The following is a 13969-nucleotide window of genomic DNA, read 5'->3' as shown; positions in this document are numbered from 1 at the left end:
GGCTGGGGACAGACTTGGAGAGTGTTTCACGGGAAAGGTTTGAGCTGAAGACAAGAGAGCAGATGGGGCAAGGTGTCATTCCCAGGTGTTAGAATGAATAAGAGCCTTGCCAACCCATGTGTTGGAAGGGGAACCTGCTAGAGAAGGAAGACACATTTTGTGTGACACAGGGCTTTTGCACATGCCAGTCCTTCAGGGCTGCCTTTCCCACCCTTCAACCCCAGGCTCTCGGTGAACCACTACCTTCCACTACCTTTCCTCTCTAGTCATCTATTACTTACTGTGTTTCCAGTTTTGAATGTAACATACTGGATGACAGCATTCTGTTTTGGGAATACAAATGATCATATCATCTGTGTCAGTGAGTTTGATTACTGTTCTTGCTCTGCCTCTCCTCCATCATAGCAGCTACTTCTTTTTTTTTGTAGCAAATATTTATTAAGTACCTGTTATTTTGCTAGGCATTGCTCTAGAAGATGGTAGAGGAGACAAATGAAAATCAATTAATAACATTAAAGAACAAGCTGGCAGGGTGCCTGTGGCGCTTAGCTACTCAGGAGCCTAAGATCTGAGGACTGAGGTTTGAAGCCAGCGAAATACCTGAGGAGTAGCCCTTAGGCCCTGAGTTCATGTTTCTGGACTAACACACACACACATACACACAAAATCAAAACAAAAAGCACATTGTGACTTTTTATTCCCCCCCCCCCCTCCATGTCTGCCTGTGTCTGTCTGTCTGTGTATACATACTGGGGCTGGGTCAGGGACTCAGGGCCTGGGTGCTACTTCTTACCTTTTTCTTTCTTTCTTTCTTTCTTTCTTTCTTTCTTTCTTTTTTTTTTTTTTTTTTTTTTTGCGGTTGTGGGGCTTGAACTCTGGGCCTGGGCGCTGTCCCTCAGCTCTTCAGCTTAGGGCGAGCGCTCTACCACTTGAGCTACAGCGCCACTTCCGGTTTTCTAGTGGTTTATTGGAGATAGGAGGCTCAAGGTCTCTCCTGCCCGGGCTGGCTTTGAACCGCAATCCTCAGATCTCAGCCTCCTGAGTAGCTAGGATTACAGGCGTGAGCCACCGGCGCCCGGCCCTTCTTACCTTTTTCTTCTCAATTCTACCACTTGAGCTACAGTTCCACTTCTGTTATTTTTGGTGGCCAGGTGGAGATAAGAGTCTACTCCTGCACTTTCCTGCCCTGGCTGGTTTTGAATTCCAGTCTTCAGATCTCAGCCTCTTGAGCAGCTAGGATTATAGGTGTAAGCTACCAGCACTTGGCTTTGAATGAGGTAATAAGCCAGGGTAAAGAGAGAGAAGGTATTGAGAATGGAGAGGGAGGAAGGTAGGCAGAATAGGAGACCCTGTGGATTTAGACCTTAAGGATAACCAAACAAACATGCAGAGGTGTGAAATCAAAAGGTGTGAAGGAAAATGGCATGTGCAAAGACCCCAGTGTGGGCATGTTACTAGAATGGTAATAGACAGGCTGTGGTGTGGAAGAGGAGGAAGGTCGGAACCGGAAGTCGGGTGAGTGTAGCATCAGACCCGTAAAGCCTTTAGGCCATGCTTAGGCTTTACCTATTCTCAGTGCCTTGGGAACCACCGTTGCTCAGTGGTGCTAGGACACTGCCACTGCTGGCCAATACAATAGCCACCAGCCACAAGTAGCGACTAAGAAGTTGAAGCGTGGCTTGTCCCAATGAAAACATCCTGGAAGTATGAATACATCGGTTTTCATAGACTTCATATGAATAAAAAAGAATGTAGAGCCAGCGCCCGTGGCTCATGCCTGTAATCCTAGCTACCCAGGAGGCTAGATCTGAGGATCATGGTCAAAGCCAGCACAGGCAGGAAAGTCTGTGAGCCTCTCATCTCCAATAAACCACCAGAAAACCAGAAGAGGCGCTGTGGCTCAAGTGGTAGAGCACTTGCCTTGAGCTGAAGAGCTGAGGCCCAGGCCCAGAGTTCAAGCCCCATGGCTGACCAAAAAAAAAAAAGAGAATGTCAATGGTTCCATTCATAATTTTTCCACTCATGACATAGGGAGAGGGTAATATTATGGACCTAGCTGGTTAAGTGACCTATATTATTACTGTCCATTTTGTCTGATCCTGTTGACTTTTCCCTGGTAGATGCTAATGACTTGTGCATGTGTGATGTAGGCTGGCCTCTGTCACTGATGGAGAGCTGTGTCCTGGGGCTACCTTGAGCCTTTGCTTTGCCCTCTAGGTTACAGTTGTGTGTCTACACTGGTCCTGAATTACCAGGACTGTATCTGCTTGTCCACCCCTCAAGGTCAGCAACAACTCTTTACCTGGGGCCGCTAGGTATAGGCTGTTCCCTGGATGCAGCATCCTCGCCTGCTGGTCCCTGGGGCCAGAGTTAACATCCTCCCAATATCCCTCAGCCAGCAGAGGACCAGAGTGAGGAAAAGGTCCTGTATGCAGCGTCCTTGTCTTCACGGGCACAAATGTAAGGCAGGCACTATCTCCCCACACCCCAGTGCCTTTAATATAACTTCCAATGTTGGCTTCCTTCTCCCTGACATCTCCTCAGTTTGTCCACCTGGGGTCACTTCCCAAATAACGCCCCCTACCCTCAGAGCCTTTCTCAGGCTGTGCTACCGAGCTGTGCTACCCTAGATAGATTCTCAGTAGAGGGAAGGGGCCTACTCCCCAGGACATCAGGGGCCGAGCGGGGTGAGGCTGCAGGTGGCAGACTTCCTGTCTGGTCTTTCTGTTCTCTGGACCTCTGAGCACAAGGACAAGGAGCATGAACACTGGGTGTGCCTGGGTTGGGGTGTGGAGTCTTGCTACTGCTGCCAGCGGCCACACCCAGAGGGACAGTTGAGTCAGCAGCTGAGTCAGTGGGGCAGTGGCCCAGAAGAGTGCTGTCCTCTTAGGTCCACCTGTTTGTGGGGGACCGAAGGGATGTCTCCGAGCAGAAACGCGGCAGTGTCCCCCAGGAAAGTTGATTATTAGTGTCATGGATTTTCTGACTACTTCTAAGTTCAAATGATCAGGGTTTTTCACATCAAGCAATTTCTGTAATTCTTCCTTCCTTTCCCCCCCACTCCCTCTCCTCTCCCCTCCCCTTCCCTCTCCTCTCCCCTCCCCTTCCCTCTCCTCTCCCCTCCTCTTCCCATCTCTCCTCTCTTCTCCTCTCCCCTCTCCTTTCCCCTCCTCATCTCTCTTCACCCCTCCCTATCTCTTCTCTCCCTTGCCCTCCCCTTCTTTCCCCTCCTCTTCCTATCTCTCCTCTCCTCCCTCCCTCCCACAGTGCCACTTCCTGTTTTTTGGTTGTTAATTGGAGATCAGAGTCTCACAATCTTTCCTGCCTGGTCTGGCTTTGAACCACAATCCTTATATCTCAGCCTCCCAAGTAGCTAGGATTACAGGTATGAGCCACCAACACCTGGCTATTTTCTGTAATTCACTTTATTCACTGTAATTCAAGGATTCACTTTAATTCTGACACTTTCTGATTTAGCACAAGGATGGTCGTCACAAGTCCCAGAGGTTACCTGGACTGCTGACCAACCAGCTATGAATCTAGGGCCCTACACTCCCTCTTCTCACGTCAGTGATTTCCTAGAACCACTGACAGGACTCAGGAAAGCACTTCCCTTTCATGAGTGCTATCTTAGAAAGGATCCCGCACAGGAAGGCTACATGGGATGGATGCCCAGGGTAAGGAGGAGGGGTAAGAGAAGGAAGAGAAGAGAAGCGGCACTGTTCAGCCCACCAGGCATGCTGCCTTCCCAGCCATCACTGGGCTCCCAAGCCTGGAAGCCCCATGTAACCTAGGATGCAGTGAGAGATAAATCATTGGCTACTGGCAACTGAAGGCTTATCTGCAACCCCTCTTACCCAAAGATCCTTCTGGAGACCACCTGGAAAGAATTTGCCCCTCTCCAACCCCAGTGAATCAGGTAGGTAATTACTCAGAGATGACAAGAATTTTAGGAGCTGTGTATCAGGAATCAGTGGCAAAGGCCAAATACACTTTTTATTATACTACAATCATATTAATTTATTAATGAGATCAGATGAGCGAATGTGGACAAAACCATGACTGGTAACTTGCCTGGATCATGCCATGCTGTATGTTGGCGTTCGCTGAAAGGAAGAGGCAGGGAGGGACAGAACCTCTGAGTGTAGAACCTTTGAGGTGTATTCATTCATCCATTCATTCATTCATTCATTCAACAAGCTTGTATATAACACTTCCGGTATGATCTACTCACATTGTGTCGCAGTCAAAGGCAGCTTCACAGCTGAGCCTTTTCAGCACCAAAACTGTATATGTCCATGGCCAACTTAGAAGCTCCTCAGATACTTGCTAGAATATCCAAGACCTGCCCTTGAACCCTCCTAGCCTCGGTGCTCACTCCTCCTTCCTCCTTTAAGCCTGCTGTCATGGCAGAGCTGTCTGTGCATGCACACACACATATCTTCCACCCGTGTTTCAGGTCCTTGTGTGTTGGATCTGCTGTTTCCTCTGCCCTGAGTGGCCTTTGCCAGGCATCCTGGTTGCTGGTTTCTGCTCTTTGTAGACCTTCTCAGTTTCTTCTCACTGCCCTGTTCCTTCTTCCCTGCTCACTGGGCCTAATTTACTTGGCACTTGAGGCAGTGAAGGGGTGTACATTGGGTATCTGATATTCAGAAGGAACTGCATAGTTAAGGCCACCAGAGTGGTGGCTCATGTATGTCATCCTAGTTACTTGGGAGGCAGAGACTGGGAGAATCTGGTTTTGTGGCCAGCATAGCAAAAAGTTAACGAGGGCGCCCCCCCCCATCTCAACAATAAAGCTGGGTGTGGTAGTGTGTACCCATAATCCCAGCTTCTCAGGCCGATGGGCGATAGGAGGATCATACCATCTGAGGCTGCTCCCCACAGTGGGGGAAGTAAGGCTCTCTCCAAAAAATAAATAAATAAATAAAGAGAACAAACTAAGTTGAGATGGTTCAAGTGGTAGAGCCTAGCACACCTAGCAAGCGCCAGTCCACGAGTTCAAATACCATACCCAAAGGAAAAAGAAAAAATCCTGCTATTATCTTAGCACTGACAAAGTGCCTGACCAGTATTCTAGTCAACTCATTCGGCCATCTTCACCACGCGGTCAAGTGGGCCCTGGCATTAGCCCCGTTTCTCAGTGGTATGCCCTGGGGAGGAAGCAGGATGCATAGCCCAGCCACGAGTGCTCTTGGAGCTTGTGGAGAAGCAATATTGTCTCTTATTGTTCTGCGCTAGACCCTAATTGTCTGTTTACGCGGCTGCCTCCCTGTGTCAGTCAGGGTCCCAGCAGGAAACAGATGGCATTCTCAAAATAGGATAAACTGAGAATGGCATCCAGGAAATGTGGGGGGTGGGAGGGGAGGAGACAGGGAGCCTGCAAGGGGGAGTGGGGCATTAGGGGCCCTCCACTGATGGAATGAAGGGAAGAGCCAGGGAATTCCTGTGGAAAGTGGGAGCTAAGGAGGCTGTGTGGGGAGGGTCTTCAGATGGTGAGATAGGGCTGGAGCCTTCAGAGGAGGGGAGCGGGCCCCCCTCCCCCCAGTACCCTTCCTCCAGTCCCATGCCTTGACCCAACCAGAGGCTGAAGAGCCAAGGGGTCCAGAGCAGGGCAGGAAAAGACAGTGGGCGTGGCTGCCTCCAGCACCATGTACGCCCTACTGACCATGGGCTTCTCCAGAGCTGGCCTGCTCTCACTGCTCACACTTGGGGAACCCCACGGGGCGGGGACTAGATCAGAGGCGCTTGGGCAGCATCAGTTGCTGAGCCTTAGGAAACACTGTTTTCTCAGTGTCTGCTTCATAGTCATGTGTGGGCTTGGGAATTTAAAGTGTCTGTGTACACACATGCGCATGTGTATATGTGTATGTGCTTGCATGTGTGTGTGTTTGTGTGTGTGTGTGTGTGTGTGTGTGTGCGCCAGTTGTGGGGTTGTTGGTAGGGAAAATGATGTCCCTGTGGTACCTCATCTGGACTCAGTCTCTCCAGGGGCTCTGAGAACTTCTCACTTCTCATACCTCCTGCCCTATGTTGCCTTGACCATGGAAAGCAAGACTTTTATTTGTATTTTTGTTGCTGATGTCTCAATTTAAGCAGCAGGAAGCTGTTGGGCTGAGGTGGCTGGCGGGCCTTACCCCTCAGCCTTTCCCTGAATTCCTCAGATAAGGGCAGAAAAGCAGTCGCACTGGAGAGTGTGGAGCCCATGTGGGCCTGGTGGGTGGATTCACCCTGCCCAGCCCTGCCAGTCCATCCATGAGGAGAGTCCATCTGAAGGAGAGCGGGGGGGGGGGGGGGGGGGGTGGAGAATTTAATAGACAGTTTAACAGACAAATGATGGAGAGAATAGACAAATGATACAAACTGTCCTACCTTTGAAATCACACAGACACACTACTTGTTAGGACATGGGAAGAGTATTTAACCTTTTTATACCTCAGTTTCCTCACCTGTGAACCGGGGACCATCTTACATCACCCACGGGGTTGTGTAAGGATTAATGGAGCCACCTCAGAGGTCAAGCTCTGAGCAATGGTAGGTGGGAAGAAATGGGAGTAGCCTCCCTTTCCCCACTTACTGCTAGTAGGAGTCCACCCTCCTGTCCTTTTTGTTACCACTTCCAAAGCCTCCCTCCTTTCTCTCCTTCTTCCCTCCTTCCCTTTTTCTTCCCCTTCCTCCCTCCTCCTTTCATAACTTTTCTTCCTCCTCTTGGCTCCCCCCACCCCCAGTCACTCTTCCCAGCCCATTCTCTGTGGCTCCTTCTCCAGGGTGCACTCTTACACTGGCCAGTAGAATATTAATCAAGGAAGGTGAATTAGAGCCTGAGCAGAGAGGGTCCAAAGGTTTAAGAGTTCTGAGACCAAACACCAATCAATAACCATAAGTCATCCCTGACCTGGCGCTAGTTCCTTTCTGCTTGTCTGCCTCCAGGTGCTGACCAGGGAAGGCAGCCCCCACCTGAGACCAGCATAACGGGGCAGTTAGAAAATAGAGATGGAAAACACATGGGGGAGATGAGGCAGTCAGTTGTGAGTTCCTAGAGCTGAAGGTGGGGAAGACCTCTTTGACAATTCACCTGGAAGCTTGGGCAGAATACTTGTAGAAGAGTCACATCAATATCCTTAAGTCATACATACAGCATTGCAATCCTAGCTACTCAGGAGGCTAAGATCTGATGATCATGGGTCAAAGCCAGCTTGGGCAAAAGAGTCTGTGAGACTTTTAGTTCCAGTGAACTATCAAAAAGCCAGACATTGGAAGTTTGGCTCTAGGAGTAGAGCACCAGCCTTGAGCAGAAAAGCCAAGTTTGAGAACAAGGTCCTGAGTTCAAACTCCACTACCAGCACAGGAAGCAAGAAGCAACAGGTATGAAAGCTTGTTGAAAGCAGTTACACAAAATAATATACCCCTCTTAACCAGAAGCTAACTGGTTTTTTGCATTCTGAAGAGGAGACTGCATTTCATGGAAACTTAATTCTAAAACTTGGTGGTTTAGGGTTTGGTAATAGGAAAATCTGGGATTTAAACACCAGAGCATGAAGGTTTCACCCAGATCAAATCCATTCCTGATCCCTAGAAATCAATATCCTGTGTAGCTGGGATTACAGGCATGTGGTAACACCATAACCAGTCTATTCTTTAAGATAGGGTCTTTTAACTTTTTTCTGACTGATGTTATCAGAGCAAACAATACTCGTTATAAGTTCATTGAAAAAAAAAAAAGATTTAGAGCCATAGTAAAACCTTAGTTTGTTGGACTAACTGGGCATTTATGGAACAAGAGATACAGTCTCACATATGTCAGCTAACCATGTTCATGACATCCCTGAATTACTGAAAATAGCCCCAGTTTAGAAGTGAGGAACATGTGTCTGTGCCAAGTTGAGTCTTTTGCTCAATGTCACGCAGTGTATCAAGAGTCCTGGCAGGATCCGATCCCAGATCTTTGAGGTCCTAAGTTCTGTGTTGTGCTGGGTCACTGCTAATTTTTAGAGTTGTCATTTTCTGCAAAGCCTTTGAGCACCAAATATTTATTTTCTATTTTTCTCTTGCTGGTTTTATGGGAAACCCATCTAGATGATCTGCAGCTACTGCTTGCTACCTAGAATATACTGTCAGGCCTCAGCCGTTTCTTGATCACAGACTCATCAGCTTTGATATTGCTTACTATTTAGACACAAATCAAATGAGTAGAATGTGGTACCTTTCTATGCAGACCCCTGCATTTAGAACATATCTTACAAATATTTCTCTTTGGTAGTATAATTTTGTTTGTTTGTTTTAGCAAATTTATAGTTTGTGGTTGGTAGCCACTCCCTTTCCTTACAGCCCCTGGTTACTATTTCCAGATAAACTGCCCCGTCTAGTAGCTGACAGCCAGAAGTCCAGCTCTCTGTATTTTGTTAGAGTTGATGCAAAGCAAGAGAAAATGAGCCAGGGAAGAACCAAGGGGTGCGCCTGGGATCCAATATGTAGATTTGGGTAGTTAGATTTTGTAGAAATGAATTTGCACTTAGGGAATCTCACATTCTAGAAAAGATTATTTGTGCACATGAGTGTGTGTGTGTGTGTGTGTGTGTGTGTGTGTGTGTGTGTGTGTGTGTGTGTGGTGTGCACGTGTACACGTTGCGAGCGCAACTGTGATCTTAGAAAAGGCAAAAGTTAGGGTAAAAATGCCACCCCAGGTCTAGAGGAAAGCATAATAGGTTTTTATTTGATTTTTCTTAGACAACTGCTCCTAATGTAGGATAAAATTGGAATTTTTGTCTTCACAAAGGAGACAGGTTACCAGTTCTAGTCTTCCACAACATGTGTAAAATTAGCTCTATCAAGCTACAGAACAAACTAGAAAAAAAAAATCTTCCCTTTGTTGGGCATCAGTGGCCCATACCTATAATCTTAGCTACTCAGAAGGCTGAGATCTGAAGAACACCATGCAAAGCTAGCCCAGGCAGGGGATTCCATGAGATTCCTTATATCTAATTAACAAGCAAAAAGCCAGAAGTAGAGCTGTGGCTCAAGTGGTAGAGTACCAGCCTTGATTGAAAAAGCTAAGAAAGCTCAGGTCTTGACTTAAAGTCCCCATACTGGCACACAAAAAATACCTTCCATGTTTGACCTTCACTAACTTCATTGTGGTTTGACTAGTAAGGAACATTGGAGAAAGAAAGATAACTAAAGGGAAGCTGTTCTTGAATCAACAATACTGTCTCAACTTGCTTCTGGCTTATAAATATTACCCTGACAGATAAATATCACATAGATCTTAGGTAAACAGATACATAGCAAAAGAAGATTCTTTACTCAGGAGGCCAAGATCTGAGGATTGTGATTTGAAGCCAGCCTAGAAAAGTCAGTGAGACTCTTATCTCTAATAAGCTACTCAGAAAAAAACCAGCCGTGGCACTATGGCTCAAATGGTAGAGCACTAGCCATGAGCAAAAGAAGTTCAGGGACAGTACCCAAGCCCTGAGTTCAAGCCCCAGGACCAGCACACATACACAAAAAAACCAACAACCAAAACCCCTCCCAAACCAAGATTCTATCTTGGCCGTGGAAAGGTTGTTTTTCGAAATAATTCTAGAATTTTAAATGATTGGAAAGACTGGGTGGAACATTTATTTTTAAAGCAAAGAAGTCTTTACATATAATCATCTTACTTTTGTGTTTGGACTCTGCCCTGTCTCCTTTTCCTTAACCAAATTGGGCAAAGGTTGTATAAATAAATTTGCTTCTTCAGAAATCCACCCTCTGGGAGCCTGTGAGCTCCTCTGTGACTGATTTTCTGAGATGAAATTTAAGTGCATATAAATGTAATGTCTATACTTGATGGATTGAGACCATCCTTTTAAGGGATTCCTTAATTCCATAAAATAGTGTCTCAAAATAATTCAGAACCAAGTACTGACTCTAAAACGTGGACAACAAGTTGGGAAAATGACTTTGGTGGGATAATTACAACTTGACCACTTCTGAGGTTCACTGTTTACTCACATTCTTAGTTGGTTCAGCATTTGTAAAGCCCACTGTATAAGACAGATTTAATTTAAACTGCATATAAACAAAACCCAAATAACATTAGCAATTAGTCCTCCCCCACTTCTAAAGCCAGAATTGTCTGGAGAGAGTCCAAAGTCTGATGTACTCAGTGGTTATCAAGAACTCAACCTTGTTTGGTCTGGATAGTGATTCAGAATGGTTAGTGGAGTGCCAGCCATCACATCCACATTACAGGAAGCAGAATGAGAGCAAAGGGAAAGAGGAGGGATCCTCCTTTTCCATGTTAGCTCTTTTACATGAGTTGGTTTCTCAAAAGTTTTACATAGAACTTCTACTAAGTGCCACAAGGGAGTCAAACTGGGGGCCTTTGTTAATGAAGAAACGGAGGCTACATGGAGGGTGTGTATCACATCCGGCAGTGTACCAGTAATACAGAGGAAGGGGTGTGAGCTTCAAAGTAGACTTGTGTTTGAATCTTAGCTCGCTACTTAGTCATTGCTGGAACCTGGGTCTAGCATGTAATTTCTGAGCCTCAAGTTCCCTATGCATTAAACATGAAGGAAGTAACAGTTGCCTTGTAGGGTTTGGTGAGAATGAAATAAAATCATGTATATAAATAGTTTTGTATGCAGTAGATAGTAAATAGTAGGTTTTGAGGTGTTTTTTTTTCTTCCTTTTGCTGATACCAGGATTTGAACTCAGGGCTTTGTGTTTACACAGCTGACTTGTTTGGCTGGTTCTCTGCCACTCAAGCAATGCATCTCTTCCTGCTTTTTACTGGTTATTTTGGAGATGGGAGTCTCAAAGACTTTTCTCCATGGGCTGTCCTCAAACAAGGATCTTTTAGATCTTAGTAGGTAGGATTATAAGGCATGAACCTCTGGTGCTTGGCCTATAGTTCTTATTACTATAAGTTGTTCCTTCCTCTGGCCCCCTGTTGTGAAGGAGATGTGTGATTGGCTGTCTTTGGAGAATCACATGGAATCAAGAAACTGTTTCCTAAAAGAAGAGGAAAATGTAATTCGTGTCTTAAAGGCTTGTCTGTATTGCTGATAATTTCAAGATGCTAGTTGATGGATAATGATAATGAAAGGTCTTTAACCCAATGCTGGGGGATACCTACTTTACATACACACACACACTCAAACTTCACAAACACACACATATAAACATTCTAATTCTCTCATCTATCATTTGTCTCTCTTACGACATAATTCTCTCCTACTCTCTCTCTGATGATATTGAAAATAGCCTAGCCTATAAAGCCACTCAACATTGAGTTGTCTGTTATCCATGAAAACACAGTGGTTTATAAATTAGTGTATATAATACTTATAATCACCTAAGGCCAGAGTGAAAAAACTAAGTTTTCAAAAACAAAACAAAAAATAAAAATAAAACCCCCCAAAGAACAGAAGTTAGATGCATCTGTCAGAAAGTTTGCTAGCAATTGGAGAGATTTTTTTTTTTTAAATTAGAGCCCCTGGTGTGATTTGGAATGTTCACATTTGAGAAAGATGTTAACCAATAACATATGCTGGGAAGAAATCTTGGCAGTGGGTGGGCAATTTTCCTTTTTCAAATAAAGCAACACCCTATATTTGACAAAACGATGACAAAACGCTATTATGCCATAGGTCATTTCTAGTGGGTTCAAATACATTACAGGTGAAATCACAGTTTTCAAAACTAATGGGATACAGTGATCAGCCTCAGTGAAGTTCACAGCTCAGCCTTGATGACCTTCAGACAGTTCCTTGCTTCTTGGTAGCCTCTGAAACAGAGCTGGGAGCCTCTTAAGAAAAGGGCTCAGAATGTGGCTTAGTGGCAGAGTGCTTGCCTATAACATATGAGGCCCCGGGTTTGATTCCTGGGTACTACAAAAACAAAAATAAATAAATAAAAATTGATTTTAAAAAATCATCCAGTTATGCACTGCTATTGCAAGAAGGGCCCAGAAAGCATCTGCCCCAGGGTGATGGTTTTAACCACAGGGAAAATTAGGCTATGCGAGGTGACGAGATTTAGTTGAGACTAAAGAGCCTCCTTGGCATTCCACATGGCATACTTCTCAGTGCTGAAGTCCTAGATAGCTACCATTTATCCAATTTCTTCTTCAGACAATCAGTGGATTTGAAAAGTGCTCTTAAAAATAGGCTTCATTGGGCTTTGAGCAAATCAGAGAGATAGCAATTCAACAAGTTACCTTTCCTTGCACTTCATATTCATAGTTCAAATGTTCAAACACCCTTGTTTTTCTCTGTTTGAATACCTGGATCATTTCATCAGTTGTACTGAAAAATGATATCTATACAACACGTGAGCTTTGACGACAGGGGCTATGTCTTACATATTTTAATTTTTGCTTCTGAAACATCTAACTTATTGCCTGTTTAGAATGCAAGTAATGATTTTAGTAGCTAACATTTATTGATCATATATACCAGACAATGTGCTAAGCATCCTGCATGAGTTTTCTATCTTGTTTAAATGTGGGTCTTGAACTCAGGGCCTGGGTGTTATCCTTCGCTTTGTCTCTCAAGGTTAGTACTCTACCACTTGAGCCACAGCTCTACTTCCAACTTCTTGGTGAGTGATAAGAGTCTCACAGACTTTCCTGCCCTTCCTGGCTTTGAACTATTATCCTCAGATCTCAGCTCCTGAGTCACTAGGATTATAGGTATGAGCTACTAGCATCTGGATCCAGGTCTACTTCACCACTGGAAAAGTTATAGAACTGCATAGGAGCTCACAAATGCCACTTTACCCATTGGAAAATGCCTAGGAACTTAGGAGATAATGACTTCATTTGGGACAATGTCATTCACAAGAATACAATGGATGTGCAAAGGAGAAATTTGACCTGCTCTATGCATATGCTAGAGGGCCACCCCTAGAATGGGGTAAGGCATGGTTTTCTTATAAAAATATCACAATAGACTCCCAGTGCCAAGGTCACAAACTATCTGCTGTTTTATCCAGTAGCTCTAAGGAAGAACAGAGATGGCATGGGGAAAATGTAGAACTGGTGGGTTTTAGAGAACAGGGAAGAAAGGGTGTGACCTGGGGGGAGAAGGTGGAAATGACAGAAGGAGAACAGAAGGTGAGTACTATGGGGTGCCATCTTCTTGTTCAAAATTAGGGGTGTCAGTTTAGTGGTGGTGTGCCAGAGTTTTATGGTTATCTCTTTTTTTGCAGAGGAGACAAGATGTTTTTGCAATGCAAAAGCTATGTTAATCTGCTCCAATGGGAGTTTCTGAAGACAAGGACTTGACTGGAAATATAACTGGGAATGGTGGAGAAGTGGGAGCCCCTTGGGAACCAGGACATCGGGCCACAGTCCTCACATACCCGCTGGGATGTTGGGCAACTCACTTGACTGCTGGGGAATCCATTGTTGACCCATTTGAAAAGTGAAAGGTTAGAAGGCACATTATCCTTGGATTTCTGTATGGCTCTTGTGGCTTATGGGGATATAGGCAATGGAAGCACTCGCTTCTCTCCATTCTGGTTCTGGGTTCTACCTCTGCTCCCACCTCTTCATGTAGACATTTGCTCATTCTTTCATCCATCCTCCATCTACCCAACAAAACCTTTATAAGCAGCTAGAGTTCTTGGGCTATAAAAGTGAATAGAACTCCTCCCCCACCTCCTGGTCTGAAGGAGCTTGCAGAGTGTTTGCAGAAATAGGAATGATTGGAAAATGGTGCCTTGGAAAGGGGCCATACAAGGTAAGTTCTCAGTTCTGAGATACTACAAAAAGTGATCTTCAGCTACATGTAAAACCAAGTAAATTCATCAAAGGACAAGAAAAACCTGGTTTTTTGTAAGTTTGGGGAGTGTTCCTTTTGCAGAAATAAAATAGGATTTAAAATCTCTTACTCCTAGAGATGGCAAGATTTTAGGAATCCTATAAAACCACTACCATTTTTCTTCTCTGGAGGTTGTTTCATTTCTATTAGAAATGATG

The 13969-nt window shown here is 45.0% G+C and overlaps 1 protein-coding gene across 7 annotated transcripts in view; it reads left to right on the top strand.

Annotated features, from left to right (window-relative positions):
- Positions 1–13969, top strand: part of Asap1 (ArfGAP with SH3 domain, ankyrin repeat and PH domain 1) — a 299332-nt gene that overhangs the window by 48072 nt on the left and 237291 nt on the right. Inside the window, exon 2 of one of the 7 annotated variants that reach the window (XM_069991410.1) lies at positions 13198–13419. The exons of the other annotated variants lie outside the window; for them this stretch is intronic. The gene's annotated coding sequence lies outside the window, so the exon portion shown is untranslated. The remainder of the gene's footprint in view (positions 1–13197; positions 13420–13969) is intronic. 7 annotated transcript variants of the gene reach the window in all.

The sequence above is a fragment of the Dipodomys merriami genome, unplaced genomic scaffold (assembly GCF_024711535.1).
Source record: "Dipodomys merriami isolate MVZ:Mamm:240054 unplaced genomic scaffold, mDipMer1.0.p SCAF_4, whole genome shotgun sequence".
NCBI lineage: Eukaryota > Metazoa > Chordata > Mammalia > Rodentia > Heteromyidae > Dipodomys > Dipodomys merriami.
The sequence above is the reverse complement of the archived record's forward strand: the minus strand, read 5'-3'. Positions and strand labels throughout refer to the sequence as shown.